The sequence below is a fragment of the Ochlerotatus camptorhynchus genome, unplaced genomic scaffold, assembly GCF_037179485.1.
Source record: "Ochlerotatus camptorhynchus isolate MF236.1 unplaced genomic scaffold, CSIRO-AGI_Acam_v1.1 ptg000488l, whole genome shotgun sequence".
NCBI lineage: Eukaryota > Metazoa > Arthropoda > Insecta > Diptera > Culicidae > Ochlerotatus > Ochlerotatus camptorhynchus.
This window is the reverse complement of record NW_027040973.1, coordinates 132424-151358: the sequence shown is the minus strand read 5'-3', so window position 1 is coordinate 151358 and position 18935 is coordinate 132424. Positions and strand designations below refer to the sequence as shown.

Below are 18935 nucleotides of genomic sequence, written 5' to 3'. Positions count from 1 at the left end.
TGTAGAGAAAAAAAACGTTCAAGTTAAAATATCATACGGTGATTGCTTAAAAGTCTAATGTGGAATGCCAAAGGATATTTATTTATTTTGACGTAGAACTACGTCTTTGTCGACTATACTGGGGTACAAATAAAAAATATGTGTGGTGAAATAGTGTTAGGTTTTGGACGCTTGTAGCTTTGTCATTTATAGATGAAATTAAGATCCAAATACGCCAATCGATAGGATATTACTTAAAAAATCTGCTGAAATAAATACTTTTCCAATTTTTAATCAAAAAACTTTTAAAAAATGCGCAAATGATAATTTTATCACTGTTTTCATGAACTAAACGTTTTCCACAAACGAAATACTACTTGGTTGCATATCATTCTGCTTGAACCTAAAAAGATATAAAACAGCGCTGATTTCCTGACTCTGCTCATTACCGCTTCTGACGGCGTGGCACTAGGTCCTGCAGCAAGCAGAACCAAGTCAACGGCTGAAGGTGGATCACAATGAGGAATGAGACCCTCCTTAACAACAACCTCTCCCCCCCCCAACAACAACCTGAGAAAGACATCGACTTTGACGATCACTTTTTTTCGGGGAATAAATTTTAAGCAACCACAATTTAATTTGTAAAAAATTGGTTTTACTTATAATAGAAGTAAAAGCAATTTTTTACACGCAGAGCCAAAATTTTCAAAAAAAAAAAATGCTTAAGAGGAGACATACTCGATGAATTACCAACAATTGACTGTAAAACATATCTGGTATCTCTATATATGCAATTAGATTAACATCCAAAGTCCATCCTTTTCTACATATTCTGCACAAAAGAAACTTCCTGCCCCGCCCATTCATAATAATAAGTATAATAGTCAAAAATGCATGACAAACATCAATTTTGCGTGGTTCGTTGTCATACTGCGGTCGTGCACAACCCTCTAATTTTTTTATTTTTTTATTTCGTCAACCAACGTAGACTAGTACATATTAGAATACAGTTTTGTTTTCTTAAATTTATTTATTTATTTCGTCAACTTTGGACAAAAGGTTAAAAGTATAATTTTTTCTTTAATAAAAATCAAGCAGTGTCAGCTTTCCTATTTTTTATGAGTTATAATGCCTTATGGAGTAAAAATATTGTTTTAGTTTATGCCGAGACATTGTAAAGTCAATGGTTTCGCAGTATTGATTGTAAGAGGCCATCATGCGGTTTACCCGAGCAAAGTCGGTTAACAAAATGAAAGCAAATCAATATTAAAGTTTGCAGTTCCTATCATCATGAAAACTCATTTTGATTTCAATTGTCGCGACAGAAGTCTGATATCATATTGTGCTTTCATTATGCAGTCAAGACTTTTTAAAGCAAAGCAACTTAACTTGAAGTTCTGCTGTTAATTTCTTGTTTAAAATTTGATTGAAGTTCATCTGTCGTTGAACTAACGATTATTGTTTATTTGTTTTGTTTAACACATTTTAGGTCATTCGTGACTAGCCCGAGGTGACATTTGAGCTCAAATCTTTCAGCGTGAGAAGCATGGATGCTAACGATTTACGAAAGGCTCGTATTCAGTTAAACATTGTGAATGCAAAATCAGTAATCAAATTGATTTCATTGAAAGCAGAATAAGTTTTCCGTTTGATTCAACAGTGTAAAATTGTGCTCTCATTTTTGCTGTGTTAACCGTTAAGTCAACCAAAATGAGATCAAATGGAGTATTCAAAATAAGTTACATCATAACAGTAAATTTTTATTTCAATTTGATCTCTAACTTTACTCGGGTAATGGCCCATATTTTGCATAATTTGTGCGATGGTGTTTTATGGCAAATAAATTTCGATTTCGGAGTTGCCGAGTAGGTGCATGGAAATTTAATTTTGATAAAAGTTCTGTGGAGTCAATGCGCTGCGAGCGTGCTTCATATGATGGAAGAGGAAGTGATGTCCAACCTAATTTACGAAGAGCGTATAATAGAAATTGTTTTTGTACGGATTCTAATCTTTCTTCGTGCGTGATTGAAAAAGGAGACCATACAATGCTGCAATATTCCAGTATTGACCTCACATAGGCAATATATAGTGTTTTAATTGTGTATGGGTCCTGAAAGTTATAGCAAAAGCGCTTGATAAAGCCTAGCATGTTATTTGCCCTGTGAATAATTGTTTTGTAATGGTCTATGAAAGTTAGTTTAGAGTCTAAGATAATTCCTAAATCCCTAACTCTTTCACATTTTGATTTCCTAGTGCAATTGAAATATTTGAAGTTGTTCTTTTCCTGATATTAAGAAACATTTTTTTGTACATTCAATTCTAGTAGACTTTTTTTTGCACCATATGTAGAATATGTGTATTTCATTCCGGAATATATTGATGTCTTCTTCATTTCTTATTTCCAAAAAGAGCTTCATGTCGTCGGCATAAATAAGCAATTTAAGTTTTTTGAGAGTGAAAGAAATGTCGTTTACGTATAGAATAAAAAGAAGAGGTCTCAAATGAGAGCCTTGGGAGACGCCTGAAGTGACTTGAATTGGACTCGATTTCTTTCCGTTGAATTTAATTATTTGTTGGCGGTTAGTTAAATATGATTCAGCCCATTTTAGGAGCCCTGACTCAATTCCAATTTTTTGCAATTTAAAAAGTAGCATTGGTATGTCTATGCGGTCAAATGCCTTGCTAAAGTCTGTATAGAGAGCTTCTACGTGGTTTCCATTATCCATTGTGTTACCGCGAGACAATTAATCTACAGATCAAAGCCATAAGCAAATCCACATAGTTGCACAAGGTCCGTTGATGTCGATACCAGTTTCAAGAAAATGAAATGAAAAGTAGAGTAAAACAAAAACGATCGCTCGTTTACATAATATGCCTGCACTATTTATCTAGGAATGCTCATGCTTTCGAGTGAAGAATAACACGCCCACGTGCGTATACCATAAGGCATAATTTTCCCTCTCGGTTTATCCTTAAGGAAGGATATGATTTACTGTTTAAGCGCTACAAATGTTTCAAATTCTTATTTGTTAACCTTTTCAGACCTGAGTAAAATAAACCAATAAATTTAGAAAAATGACGACCAAATCCCGGTTCTGAAAAGGACATAGTACATAAGGACTCAATATATAAGTTGGCCCTTTGAAGGACAAGTGGCATTTTTTCAACTTAAAGTTAGGAAACTAGTGAAAGGCCCGGTATTTAAAGGGACATGGAAAATTCCGTAAGAACAGGAAAGATTTTTACATAATTATAAATCACTTATGCAATACGTAGACCTAAGATCACTTTGTACAGAAATTGAAAATAAAGTTAAGTTCGAAGCTTACTCCAGGTTCTTCATTGAATCCGAAAAACTCTCGATCCTTAGAAGTGAAAACTTCTCTCCTAACGGAGAAAAAAGTAACTTCAAGAAGCAGTTTTTTGGCATAGGTGTCACAAAAGCGAAAGACTCTCTAATCAGAGAAGAAAGTAGCTTTTGGCAGTGACACATTGCATTCAATGAATAGTCTATAAATTCAAGTAAATTTGTCGAGGTCGAGCGACCCTTGAAAAAGCCGTGTTGCATGTCAGTAATTCTATTTTTGATTTGGAGAAATAATTTTTCGTTGACAATTGCCTCGAAAAGTTTATGAATGCAAGAGATAATGGCTATACCACGATAATTACGTACGTCAGATTTTCAGCCAGATTTAAAGATAGGCACTAGGAATGAGCTTTTCCAAGTTTTTGGGAAGGTTCCAGATTCCAGGGACATATTACATATCCAGAACAATGGAGCAGTGAGTTCCATTTAATAAATACTGGAGGAATTCCATCAGGTCCAGGACCTTTTAAGGCGCCTAATTTTTTTAAAGCCTGCAAAATATCCTGCACTTGAAGTTGATTGAGGCCAATGTCCCTTGAAAATTCTGGAAAAAATGCAAAATAATCGCAGTCGCGATCTTCTTCAGAAAATGTCGTATAGATTTCTTGAAAAAAAAAATGCAAATAGATTGCAGTTTTTTTTCCGAGCTATCACCGACATTTTCGTCGAGTTGCATTATTGAAGGAAAATTGTCAGATTTTAATTTGGTTTTTACGTAATTAAAGAAGTTCTTTGGACAGGACTTTATTACATGTTCTGTTTTTGCATTATACACAGTTCGAAAAAGTAGTGTAAATTTCTGTTCAATATTATGCACATAAATTGAGCGTCACATATCATATACGTTTACATTATATATCGTGTAAAGTTCTGACACATTTCATGCAATGTAGCAAATATTGTATACAAAAGCCCATATTTGTAAACAACATTGTTTGCAACTTGCTCGGTTGCGTGAAATGAAATACAAGTCTACGTGAATGAATGTTTACATCACAAATAAAATTCAGAATTTTTATCTGTGTGTTCTTCAAATGCAGTACTGATAGCTAAATTCAGTTGGTCGCATATATCTAAATAAATTAATAAATTATTTCTACTATTGCGTTTTTTATAAATTTTTGATATGATAGGGCCTATATAAAATGAGCATAAATATATTCAAAAGGGTGAAAAACATACGAATAATCTTTTTTTTTTCCTTGATTTGTTTTCCGTCGATCTTGTTTTCCGTACTGAGCACCAATGCTACCGACACCAGGGAGGCAGCTCCCACACCTGGACCCTACCTATCGACCCATCAATTCATGAAACGGGGATCAACGGTTTTGCTTCCCTTCCAAAGGAAGGCGTGATCAGAGATGTTATGCCTCAGAACATCCCGGCGACGCCGACTGGTATTGAATCCAGGCCTGCTGGGGTGAGAGGAAATCACGCTTATCACTACACCACCGGCGCCGCTTACTAATAATCTTGCATTAAATTATTTGCACATTAATTGTTTTTACGATATTAGGTAATTAAAAACTACGAATTTGATCTGTAAAATGAAAAGTATACTGTTTGGCAAAAGACAGTTTGATCAGGCATATTTTCAAAAAATACAAGAAAGGCAATAATCCTGAACAAAACTTTGGAATTTGACCATTTTCTAAAAAAATCGAACGTTTAAGGAATCATCAGTTTCCTCCGTAAGTATTTAGTGTCCATACTGCAGATACTGCTCAAGCAATCAATTTAGAGCCCCATGTAAGCATATTGATCGAATAAATGCTGAAAAACAGAGTACCTACATTGCTGAATAAAACGGGTTTTCGAATTATTTTCTGAAAAAAGCTCGTTGTGGTTGTTAGCCTTTATACGACTATTTGATGTGATATGAGTAATTTACTTTTTGAAAGTGTAATGAACGTTGACTATCTTGATGATTTATTAGTAGTAGTGATAAAAAAAAGCAGAAGGGTCTGTGCCTAGGGGCACGAACGGAAGTTTGACGTAGGACCGCTAGTGGACGGAACAAATGTGAACATTTAGTTCTTTTAATTGATCAATCATCAATTATCTTAACTCCCTCCGTTTTTTATTTGTAAGCGTATCAAATTTGTAGTATTTATTTTAAAGAGAAAGTTGATTAAGAGAATCCAAGGGACTGTCAACTTGAGTATTTTCGATTCATCTACTCGACTTTAAAAGATGGCTTTTGATTTTTTGTTATTTATGAATGTTTAAGTTTTGTGCATTTTGGTATTAAAGTGTATTCAATTCACTCCTCACAGGATTTCCTTGCGATTTATATGAATGGGGCGGGGCGGAAAGTATCGTTTGTGCAGAATATGTAAAAAAGGAGGGACTTCGAGAGATTGAACTTGTGAGAGCTAATTTTCTCACAAATTTGATTTTATTGGCTTTCTGGGAACTGAATATACACCCAAAGCGAATTATTCCCAGTTCTCTCAAATTATCTATGGATTTTTAACACTTCCTACTAGTGTGTTCTGGAAAATGGTCGGACGATGATTAATCTCACTAATACATTCGAGCCTACAATTCCACACCTTCTATAGATACCAGGTTGAGCCTTGATAGCTAGCTGCTTGCGGGAACTGATGACCTTGACAAATGTCCAAATAATACTCTTAACAAATTTATGGTGGTCCTGAAAAGGAATCGAATTGGATTTTTAAGTCTGTGTTAGGGAATGCACTGTTTTCACACATTCGGTGATAATTTTGATCACCATTGCAACAGTTGGACATTTGGTATTTTTCAATAATGAGCTATTGAAAATTAACTAAATGTTCATTTTAACAGATTGGTAGATAAATTTCCAATCGTTTGGCTTGTTATGAATTAAAATCTATCTGCTATTGGTCGAAACCTGACCTCTTTTCGTAATGCTGTGCATTTTGGTTTTTTGAAATTACGTGGATTCTATAGATCCTGTAGAGATCTATCTAGTCCTGATGTATGTGTTGGTAGAGGGAAAAATGTAAACTTTGCGGGAGACGATGTCTTAACACTCGGGAGCAATTTTGTTAAATATGAAGTAAAACAAATCCTAGCTAGTTCTGCATGATGATTTTGTTTGGCGATTTGTTTTTATGATAACTCCTTACTTGAAAACAGGCAAAAACTCACAAACAGGCTGCTTTTTCATGGTATACAGTGTGATAATTCAATAATCAATCAATTATCTCAACATTTAGTGGCAAACTATTCATAAATTTTGGTTTCATACAAAAAATTCTATAATCCACATTAAATTTCATATGTAAGCGCTGATTGAAACAATCTTTTCGACGTCACAACAAGGGTGATTGATTAAACGAAAGAAACGAATCGTGCGGAATGAAAGCCGAGGAAAAACTAATTGCACCAATATATTCAGGCCTACAATTCCACACCTTCTATAGACAGGTTGAGCCTTGATAGCTAGCTGCTTGCGGGAACTGATGACCTTGACCAATGTCCAAATAATACTCTTCAACAAATTTTTGGTGGCCCTGAAAAGGACCGTTTTGTAGTGATGGTTGAGTAATTCTGAGCTGCGTGTTCAACACGGATGAGGCTGTCAAGCTGTATTTCGTTTGGAGCGAGGGTGACACGCTTGGCATAGATGACCGACCTGCAGCGACTCACGAAGAGCTACTGATTCCGATCCATAGCATAGCGCTGCAGCTTCTTCCTCCTTTGATGGTTGCTTATGTGGGCTCTGCAGCTTGCTGCTTGCAGGCAGCCTTTCGTTGTTACTGGAGAACAATTTTCAACGCCACACGCCGAAAGCACTGCTACTCTGCTACTAATTTCGACGACCGAACACCACCACACAGTGGTGTGGTCGTTAGGAGCGTGTGGTTCTGAGTATGGCGATGAGTGTGCAAAATATTTCGCAATTCCATCCTCCCTATTCGCACGCGCCCGAGGATCGGAGGCGAATGCCACTTCGACTTGTTTCGTCTACTTACTAATCTCTGACGACTGTGCTGGGGAAGCAGCATATACATGTAGGTAATTGGTGGATTTGTTAGTTAATTCAACGTTTTTGGACAATTCTGGACATTTACCAGTTTTTCAAAAGTGTCTTGTTGAAAATCAACATTCGTAAGCATTGTTATCGATGCGTAGCCATATTTCTGATCGATTGGTGATAAAATTATTGAAATTGGACCAGAGGCAGCTGAGTTATTAACGTTCAAAATCTTTCTTAATTTGTTACATGTTCCATTTTCGGTTTTCACAAAGTGTACCCCCAAATAGAAATCAAAGACGTAGTCCTACGTCAAAAGTTATTTGAAGTAGTCTACAAAGATATTTGAGAAAAGTTGTTTTAGCAACCACGAAAAATAAATGAGCTTACTGGTATCCGTGAAAAAAGTTCATTTTATCATAGAGCTCTTCGTTGTGCAATTTTGTTTTATTTTGTTTCGTGCGCAAAACTTCAAAATGAAGTGCAAGCAAATCTTTGCAACAATCAGTCGAGAAATGGTTCGCTTTATATTTCCTTCTTCTGTTGTCCGTGAAATACATCGGAATGTAAAGTGTGGAAAGCGTTTTGTGCTCATAATATTACAATACTTCTCCCACAAACAACACTATGATGACTTCATGCTCGTTTGGCTACACTAACTGACAATTCGTTTAGCAATTGAAAAGTGTTGAGGAAATTTATATCTGTAAGAAGTTCGTTTTTGATTGCTAATCTGCAAAATGCTAAATGTTATAAGAATAATATAAAAATAACAATAAGAACAATTAAAAATCCATCATATAAAGCAATAAATTTTTTAACCGGAAATCTCATCGGTGATTATTGCGTTGTTGAATTTTGCATACCAAAACTTAAAGCTTTTTTAAACTACATTAAAGAGATAAAAAAAAACTCCTTGATGAAATTTGCATGAAATTTTACTTTTTGATTTTTTTTCAAAACTGGCTGTTTGATCTACTAATAAACTAAATATGTGTTGCTGTTTGCAATGGAATGGACACATCCTTATAAGATGTCTAATCAAAGTTTTTTTCTACCTACATTATTTGATTGCATTGTATTGCTTAGCAATGTGCTGAAAAAATTCAAAGGTCCTACCACTACCCGAGCAGGAGAAAATACCTCATGAATACCTAATTCTGATCTGATACCATAATTTGGTGTTGATCAGCATGCCATAAGACGTAAAATACCTAAGAGTATTACCAAAAAATTTCATGTAAAATATTTTGTAAATATCAAAAATGGATATTTGGAAAAAAAAAATACGTGTGTGGTTAAGCTGTGTGGCGTTTGCAAAATTTGGTATTATAATGGTATTGTGGGAACCTTTTTGACGTAAGACTATGGCTTTGTTTTCTATATGGGGGTGCGAGTACGAAAAATGAACATGTAGCGAAAAGTGGACAGATTTTGAACCCTTATTTCCCAAAGCATTAATGTGAAATATGTCATGCAATATACCATTCGACGGGGGTTTCTTTCAGCAATGTTGGGGCATATATTACAAATAATGAAAGTAGTTAAACAGCTAAGTAATTTAACTTAAATTGGAAGCTTCTAAATTGCCCATACATATGCTTAGACCACAAGGTGTCCTTGCTAACACAGCCATCACATAGTTGGTACCACCCAAACGAAACAAGCCGAAGCCGCATTTCCTTTGAAACTTCGAACGTGTTCATATCGATCGCTCAACATACGACTTGCGGACCGTTGGACAGGCTCCCCGCAAGCAACAACCATCAGTTTTTAATAGTAGCTGATATTGTTGTGCATTGAAAATAGGACGACTTTATTACAATTTGGAACCAATCTGTGTATGCTTCAGAGCAGAGCATTTACGGTAATTATTATACTTAAGGGGTTACGCCTACCTACAAGACCGAAAAAAGCGAAAGTTTGGATTTTTTTTTCTCGAAAACGACGCAACATATTGAAAATCGGTTTTCTGCCGTTTATTGAACACACTTTAAATGGTACATTTATCAGTCGATGCTGTAAAAACGAGGTCCTGGTGCCCCGCACGGCTGCTCCCCGTGGACGATGTTCTAAAAAACGCTTTTTGCGGTGCCAACTGCGGTTTGTGATGTAATCATCTGAAAAAAAAACCATGCCAAATCGTTAAGCATGTATTAAACTAGTTCTTGATCGTTCGGTTTTTTTTTAAATTTTTTTTGACAAAATGGCGGCCTTTCAAAGTTGAAGTGCCGGTTTTTGATCCTTAAAATTTGTCTTTGATCGGCTGTAAAAAATCGAAATTAAATGATAGACCCGAACGATCGTGGACTGCACAGAGTAGTACTGAACATAAATCAAAACGAATCGGACGAATCGAATGTATACATTTCGAGAAATTTTTGGCACCGGCTTTGAAAATATGATTCCGAGATAATCGCGTTTAAAGTTTCAAGTTGGGTTTAGTCCACTATAAGTGAATATTTTTGTACGTCGCATAACTTTCACAATTTTCATCGGATCAACTTGATCTTTTGAGGAAATATTCTTGACTTTATATACTTTCGATTAGGACAATAATAAAATCGATTTTTTGAAAGTTTGCAGGTTAGCGTAACCCCTTAATAGGAGCATACATTCAGTGCGCCATACGAATATTAAAATATAGAAATATTTTGAATTTGTCTACATTAGCACCATATATTAAAGAATCATTTAAATATTATCTATTTAGTATAAAACTGTTTTTACTGTTGAACAATACTCAATCACATATTATTTAATTATACATAGATGTATGTAAGTGTTCTATCGTCTATCAATTAAAGCGTAATTATTTATATTGTGTGAAATTTTCTCATACGGTGACATTTTGTTTTCGTTATAACTTGCTGCTTCTAAAAAAACATATTCTCCTAGATTGGAATTCTAAAGCATAACATAAACCTAATGAATCGTTTACTCAGTCGAGTATTAGTATTATCTTTCTCTCTCTCTCTTTATAAACCTAATGTATATGTTAGCTCTATAGATAGCTCACTGGTTTTATTAGGTGCAGTCAAAAAGTCAACATTTCAAAAAATCTCTTATTTTCTCTTGTAATCTAGATGTAAGAAATGCTGATATTTTTAAATTAACCGCTAAATACCGTGCGGGACCGAAATCCGTACACCTAAGCACTAGAGAATCATTAACTGTCAATACTAAATAATGCTATCACATTATGCTCTTTATCACATCTTTTCCCCATACATTTATCTTTATTTTACCATTATTTGCAAACACCAGGTGTTAAAATTACCTTTAATTATAAGAAAAAAGTATTTAAATTGCACATCTCTTGAATCAAAATCCGTACAGCGTTCTACGATTGAATCAAAATCCGTACAATTTTGAATCGAAATCCGTACACTGTGTTGAGGATGAATCAAAATCCGTACAGTCATGAATCAAAATCCGTACATGCATGTAAATCGATCTAAATCAATGAAAAAAAAAAACATGTTGCTGTCTTGAATAAAGTATTTATTTAGAAGTTGCTTGCCTAGGAGTCCAAAACAGATATACTCGTTTAAATACACTAGTTTACAGCATATTTGAACGTTGTACGCTGATGGTCATTTCCCATGTAAAATCGTGCGCTGAATCCAAAAATGTTGTGCAAAAAAATCTCAGTAGGATAGTTTTTGAGATATAGCCAAAAAATGAAATATCACTTTAAAAAAAACGTGTTTACTAAAACCACAAATACCTCCGGCTGTAATGAAGTAATATTAATTATTTTAACGCCGAATTAAACGTCATAATTTCTTTTTTCGTGAGAGTAATGGTAGAACCACAATAAACATTTTTATTTGCATTGCTTAAAAAATTAGCAGAAATTCAATTTTTCTAAGGAAAACTTAAAAAAAAACTATTAAATAATAACAATACCACTAATCTCACTGACAATTGATGTTCAATTGATCGAACGAAAAATTTCTTACCTCTAATTTAGCGTTAAAATAATTGATATTTATTTTGTTGGATTCAGCGTACGATTTTACATAAGAATCATTCGTCAAAGGTTCCAGTTCATTTTTTTAGTTTTATTTTTTTAGCTTGTAATATCAGCGTTAGATTAATTGATGCTCCAATCAAATCAAAGGAAAGGTAACTGATTTCTTTTTATTTAAGAAGGTGACTGCTCTGGATTTTTATGCTAACTAATATCATGTTTAAGGATTCATTTCCTCCAAATTTTATTCTATACCAGTGCTTTGGGTTAAATATTATTACTAGAGTTTACCTCCCATCACAACTTCGAGGTCTTTGAAATTTGACATGTGGTAACGTGCAAGATGCGCAATACTTTGGAACTTAGGGCACTCCAGCTCAACGCTACAAAACATTATTAACCGGGACTAAACTGGGCGGTGTAGCTTGGACAATGTTGTCGAATCAATAATAGTAAACTGAAGAGAAGACTGCCGAAACATCTTTAATACACCGATAATGGAAACGCTCCACCAACTCACTGGCATCAAGCGATAGAATAAGCGGTTCCTAAGATGGTAGCCCTTAATGGCGTGAAAGTGAAAAAAAAAATTACAACCATCTTAGAAACCAACAAAAAAAGACAATTAGCTGACATCAAAGATTAATTTTTCGTTTTGTGCATGAAAAATAAAATAAACGTTAGTTAACGACTAAAACTTAATTTAATTTAAAACGTCAAAAGAGTAATAATTATAAAAATGCAGATCTTTCATGGCTTCTTTTCCGCAGCTTTCTTCTGCTTCGTCTCCATTGTTGCCATTGCTTTTTCAAGTTATAATGCTTTCTTGCTTCCAGCTTTCTTTCTTCTTCTTCATCTTCTTCCTCCTCTTCCTCTCTCGCTCAACCTTTTTCTTTTGTCGTTCCTCAATCCTTTGTTTCGTTGCGTTCTCTTTATTAATTTTCTCCCGTTCACTTTCATGTATATTTCCGTCCATTCCTCGCTGGTGGCTGCTGTTGGGAATGCTCTCTTGCCCATTTCTGTCTGCTCTCTGTAATTTGTATATGCGTGTTGGTGTAGAGGAGCTGCGCTGTTTTCCTTTTTGGCTGGTTCTTGACGCTCTTCATTAAAAGATATTAATAATATAACATTTACAATACGAATAAAATAAGAGAGTAGCGATTCAATACGGCATCTCTTATGGTGGTAAATGGAACGGCAAAATCCCTGGATGCTTCTCGATCAGATTTCCCCGCACGCATCATTGCCATAGTCTTCTCCAAATCCTCCGGCGTGTATTTAGCTTCCATGATCTGCTGAAAAACATTGGATAAAGTGAAGTCGTCATTGTGAATGCACAAGTGTACGGATTTAGAATCAGCTGTTATATATGGATCGAAATCCGTACAGTACTAATTTTGATAAATAAATACCATATGAATGATCCATTGCTTAGCATTGAGATATAAAACGATAAACACTTACCTTTCCGATCGACCTTCAGGAAACTACTTGCAAAAATCACTTAAATACGCTTAACAACTGGAAGTAAATCCGAGAGATTTTCTTAGAAAATCGTTAAGAACGCAACCGATTGATAGAAATGCCCGACACGTGATAAGGTTTTTATTTTTCTTATTTTAATTGCATGACATACTGCTTAATTGTTGACATAAACATCAAGCTAATGCATGAATGAACATGAATATGTATTAATGTATAATATTTACATTGTTATGATGCATATAAATAAACAAATTCAACAGGGTGTACGGATTTCGGTGCTGTACGGATTTCGGTCCCGCACGGTACTTGTTCGATGAACAACTTATGAGTGATATGTCTGTTTGTCTGTGGTATAAGAGTGCTTCAAGTTTTATATCAGTCATGAAAAATATGTAAAACATAATTGCATGTTTTGTTCTGGTTTTATTCTTTAGTTATAAGTAGTGACACATAACCACCTTACAGCTACCGTTAAAACTATGAACCTCGAGTTTTAATTTAGTAGTCATAAAACAGTTTTATAGACGACTTGACGGCCTGATTTTATGACAACCACACAAAAGCATAATACAACCACAGGCTGCAAGGGATGCTATGATAAAACAATGATAAAATAAGAATAAATCTTCCAAGCATTTAGATTGTTACTTGGGTACCTATACCTTTTGCGGGCCATAAAACATCAAAACGGCTCTTTTCAAATGTACCAAACATGATAAGTTTTTTTTGTGGTTTTTACAGTATTGAGACCAAAGACACCCCCCTTCTTATATTTTTATTGGAAAGCTTATACTTTTTTACATGATGTACCAGCATATTAAAAACATTATTTTTCGTTTTTGAGACATTTTTTTAACATCATGTCGCATCGGTGTCTCATGTTTATGCATTTAAAGTACAATGCGTCTCCATTACGTCAAAGTAATTGAATAATCATGTGCAGGGCTCTACATTTCCGAAGCTCTAAAATGAGCTCGAGTTTTATTTCTCTCATACACACATGTTCAACGCTTCATTTCTATAACGCCTAGCTAGACTATAAGCAAGAAATGGTAATGAAAAAGAAGCACGTTTAGAAGGAAACGCTGGCTGTGGATCTTTTTTTTTTTCCTTTGGTTTGTTTTTTCCGTCGATTTTGTTTTCCGTGCTGAGCACCAATGCTACCGACGTGCCAGAAAGGCAGCTCCCACACCTGGACCCTACCTATCGACCCATCAACTCATGAACCGGGGACCAACGGCTTTACTTCCCATCCGAAGGAAGGCGTGATCAGAGATGTTATGCCTCAGAACATCCCGGCGGCGCCGACTGGGATCGAACCCAGGCCTGCTGGGGTGAGAGGTAATCACGCTTACCACTACACCACCGGCGCCGTTGGCTGTGGATCTTCTCGTCGTTGCTTTGCTCATCGCTTTCAGTATAAGTCATGTCGATTTTCTAGTTAAACGAAACCTCATTATGGCTTTCCCCTTTCACGAACACTCTATCACCGCTCTTTCAATTTGTTTAAAATGCGTTATGTCCCGTTCTCGTTAATTTTTTAGATAAATATGTGGATGGAAGATAAATTAAACATATTACGTGTAATCTTCAAGTGTTTTCACGTGAGAAATGCTTTAAATGTGTAATTTAATTTTCCGTCATATACGTCATGATGTGTTTCATGAAAGAGAAAACTATCAAAGTCGAGCGCTCTTTCGCTCATCCGTTTCACCGAAGCTTGAAAGGAAGACCAATGGAGCGACGGGAGAAAGAGAGACAAGCGATTGAACATTTGTTTGTGCACGCCGACTGAGGTTCTAGAATGCTGCGAAGCTGTTCGACTTTAACATAAAAAGAAAGCCAGCAGTCTCTTCGTCGCATCGATTTGGTCGATTGAAACTGATTTTGTGACGCCCTGATCATGTGTTTTTATTAATACAATAGCTATTTTCAATATGAAAGTAGTACCCATATCTTTCAGTTATGTTAGTAAAGTCATGATGTGTATTCCTGCCGCGAATCGAAAAACTTATTCTACCTATGAGTTATAAAGGTGTACCTATGTACTCTACCTATGCAGTATAAAGAAGGTGTGTTTGTCAAAGAGCTCATCAGTTGAATCAGTTGAAATATTTTTTTCATATCAAACATCAAACATTTAAATGTGCCTTGTGTGCTAAGTGTATTGTTTACTAAAATAAACTCGTCCCGAACCTACATTCACAAGCCTAAAACACAATCGGGTAGAAGAGACCTGTTCATTTTGTTGGTTTGCGTTGGCGGACTTTGGTTCGCGACAAAATGGCCTTACACGGTTTGTTTACAAAATTGAGTTTTGGTCTTTCCAACTATTGGTCTTGATTTGTTCATTTAACATTTTCTCCATTCGATCTTTTTTTCCCTTTGAATTTCATTCGACTTTTTTGTTCAATCGACTTTTTGACCGTTTGAACTTTTGTTCCCTCAACATTCATTCATTGTCGTACACCTGCAAGCTTGAACATAAGTCATTATTCAAAATAATAGGTATTATTATTTTGAATAATGACTTATGTTCAAGCTTTGCTGACACAAGTCTGTGAATTTAATCAACCACTGGCTTCGGTGTCTTAAATGAATACTCAACCACCTTTCGAAAACTTCAGAATCCTTGTTCCGAACAGTTGACGTAGGACTACTCTCACATATGTTAACTATTTTGATCGAACGTGATTTAAAATTTCCGATATTATTAATACATCCGTTGATTTCTTCCGAAGTGTAATAATTGATCACTTTTCCGTTTATTACTTCCATTACTCCAAATGTTTCTTCGAGTGCGTGGTTCAAAGGTCTGGATTTAAGTCGGGAATTCATTCGCGTGATGTTAAGATTTATGTCCAACCACTACTCGCTAGACGCGCATCTCTACAGAATAAACCTCGTTGAAAATATGTAGGTGCAGAACCGGTTATGATGACATCGATCACGCAGTTTGACGCCTCCAGAGCATGATTATTGGATACCCTAGTGGCCCAAGGTAGACAACCCTTCCGTGAAGTAAGAGATGTATTGGGAACCCGTGATCTTCCCTACATGCAGGCGATCTACGAATTCGTTTGTTTGTCTGATGTTAGATTTTGATGTGACCCTTCCCTCCTTTCCACACATTTTCCAGCCATTTCCAGTCTTATTATCCACCTTTTTCTGTGCTACTTGCCCCTGTCCAACCAGCATTTGGTCAACCGTTCGAGAGAATTATCTGAAGGAGGTTTCAGAAACCTTTTTCCTACCTACCATCACGAGTAATTGGTACTCAATACTAACCTAGATTTACTGCTGTTTAAAATGTTAATTAAAAAACTACGGATTTTTAGCTCCGCAAAGTGTCATACACGACTGAGCCTAGTAAATAAACGAACTACTTAAAAAAAAGAACATAGAAACGCTTTTATTCGACTATACTGGACTGGAATTGAAATCGTGACGGTAACTACTAAGCTACCGATTTTTACTAGATAGTCTTTGAATTATGATTACATCCATCGTTTAAAAGCATTTTGTTTATAAAAGCATGCTATTGAATCGTGGGCTTATACCCGAGCAGGAAAGAATATCTCGATACCTTAAATTGGTATGGATGAGCCTGACATAAGAGGTAAAATACCAAAAAAAAAAAACTACAAGGGTAAGCCCAACGGGTTGTACGAACAGTTGACGTAGGACTACGCTCACATATGTTAACTATTTTGATCGAACGTGATTTAAAATTTCCGATATTATTAAGACATCCGTTGATTTCTTCCGAAGTGTAATAATTGGTCAGTGTCCCTTTTCCGTTTAGGGTAGAGAACTACTTCGGCCTAATCGTCCATTTTGGGCCTATCGAGCAGAAAAGTTCAAATAAATCCATGCTTTCAGAGTTAACAAGTCAATTATGCGTTTGGTATGATACTTTAGTTAATAAGCTACCGAACGATGTCAATGAGAACGCGTGATATGAAGGTTTGCACCCATTATTCCCAAAAACAAAAAAGGCGCTCCGACCGAATCATGTATTATCTTCATCCGATAGGCCGAAGTGAATTCATTGGTGTTTCAATGGCGTTTCAATGCGTTAGGCCGAGTTTGAAATCCTTAGGCCGAGTTTGGCGTCAAGAAGCAGTGTTAGACTTTTGAAAATATCTCAAAGATTGGTTTCTCTTTATCAAATCTTGCGGTACGTACGGAAAGGTAAATAAATTTGAAAGCCATCAGTAATAATAACATTCTGTTTGGTGCTAAGCTGCGCTAGATTAAAAAAAAGACTAAGTCCGGGTTGTGCTTAATAGGCTGGAAATGGGTTAGTTAACCCTATTACTAATAAGATTCTTTTTCAATTCATGTTAATTATTTTTGTGTTAGAAAATATTCCAAACTAACTCTTTCTTTGAAAATTGATTGACCATCCTATCTATCCTATCAAAATCAATCAAAATCAAAATATATAGGGGAAAAGTTGGCTTCGGCAATACCTTAACCTATTATCGTCAAGGGGGTAAACAAAGTCCTGGAGCACTCAAATTTGGCCAATAGTTGCTCTGAAACACAATGTATCCACATGACAAAATTGAGCTCTCAAGGACGTTGTTTACCCCCCTGACGATAATAGGTTAAGGTATTGCCGAAGCTAACTTTTCCCCTATGTATAAATAAATTTCTGTTTGTCTGTCTGTCTGACCCTTATAGACTCGGAAACTATTGAACCGATCTTCAAGAAAATTTGTATGCAGGGGTTTTTGGCGCCGAGAAAGGTTCTTATGATGGTTCGAGACCCCTCTTTCTCTATAAAGGGGGAGGGGGGCTCCCATACAAACGAAATAGAAATTTCTGCATTGCTCGAGAACTAATCAAGCAAATAGAACCAAATTTGGCATGTGGAGGTAATTGGGTATCCCCTTAAATAGATAAGAGAGGGGAAAGGGGCTACGTACAATATAGCATGCTTTTTTTAATCGGCGCATTCATAAGCTCAAGCTAACATTGAATCTAGAGCAAGGCTGGGCACACTCAGCTAGTACTGAATAAAGATCGAAAATTGGCCTAGTAGTTAAAAATTTATGAGTTTTTAAAGTTGGATGTATAGTCGAAAATGACAATTTTTGACCAACCCTAACTCACTAAGGTGCACCCTTATGGTGAAATACAAAAACAATAGGGGTTTAATATTTTTAATAAGGAACAAATGCACAACGTTTGAGTGAAAGCAGAGCATTTTTTCCGATAGGGTTGGGTGTTTGGTTCCGGGTTTTATATATTTTAAGGATAGATAGGGAAAGTTGTGAAAAATCCCCATGAAACATAGGGTCGGAAATGACTGCTAAGTAAGTTATTCAACATTCTGTTTTTTTTTTGTTTGTTTTTTTTTTTTTAATTATCGAGATTTTCAGCCGCAGGCTGATTTATCTCCAGTCATTTCATAGAAGAGGGCGTTAGAGGCCCCCCTGAGTAATAGTTACGATATTTGGGTTTTTTTTTACGTTGTTTCTGTCGGAAAGCCGGGTCGTTGCCATGTTGAGTATTGTTGTTCGTCTCCAGATCATGTCCGTTGTTGAAAGCAGGGTGTTCATCGTGTGTGGGAGTTGTAGCATTGGTTTGTGGCAGTTTTTGCGGGGCCGTATGGTGTGCTGTCCTTACTTAGATTTTTCGGGATCATATTTGGTTGTATAATTGAGTGTCTTTTAGGAAACAGATAAGAGCCGATGTGGAGAATTTGTCATTTTGTAAGGCGTTCCTAATGCTATTGGGGATACCATGGAGCTCCCGATGGGACTGGTATGCCGGGCATTCGATGATGGCGTGTTCAACGGAAAGTCGCTTTTGGCAAGTCTCACACAGTGTTCTGAAGTTTCTACTGTCCCCCATGTTGTGTGAGAAACGCGCATGGCCAGTGCGGAGTCTTGAAACTTTTATTTGGTCTTTTAGAATGGGAAGGTCCTCCCATTTATGCGTATCACCTTTGATTTTCCGTATGAAAGGATGTCTAAGACTGTTCCACTCGGCCACCCAGGCTGCGCGAACCGTACTTGAAACCCATCGTTTGATGTCCTGTCCGGGGACTTCACGTGTTAGAAAAGGACCGTATCTTCCAGACGCGGCTAGTTGGTCTGCCGTTTCGTTACCTATGATTCCACAGTGTCCCGGAATCCAAACGAGTACGA

General features: G+C 36.1%; 1 protein-coding gene across 2 annotated transcripts in view; it reads right to left on the bottom strand.

The window, feature by feature from the left end:
* Window positions 1-18935, bottom strand: part of LOC135712506 (muscle M-line assembly protein unc-89-like) — a 140760-nt gene that overhangs the window by 24033 nt on the left and 97792 nt on the right. The window lies entirely within an intron of this gene.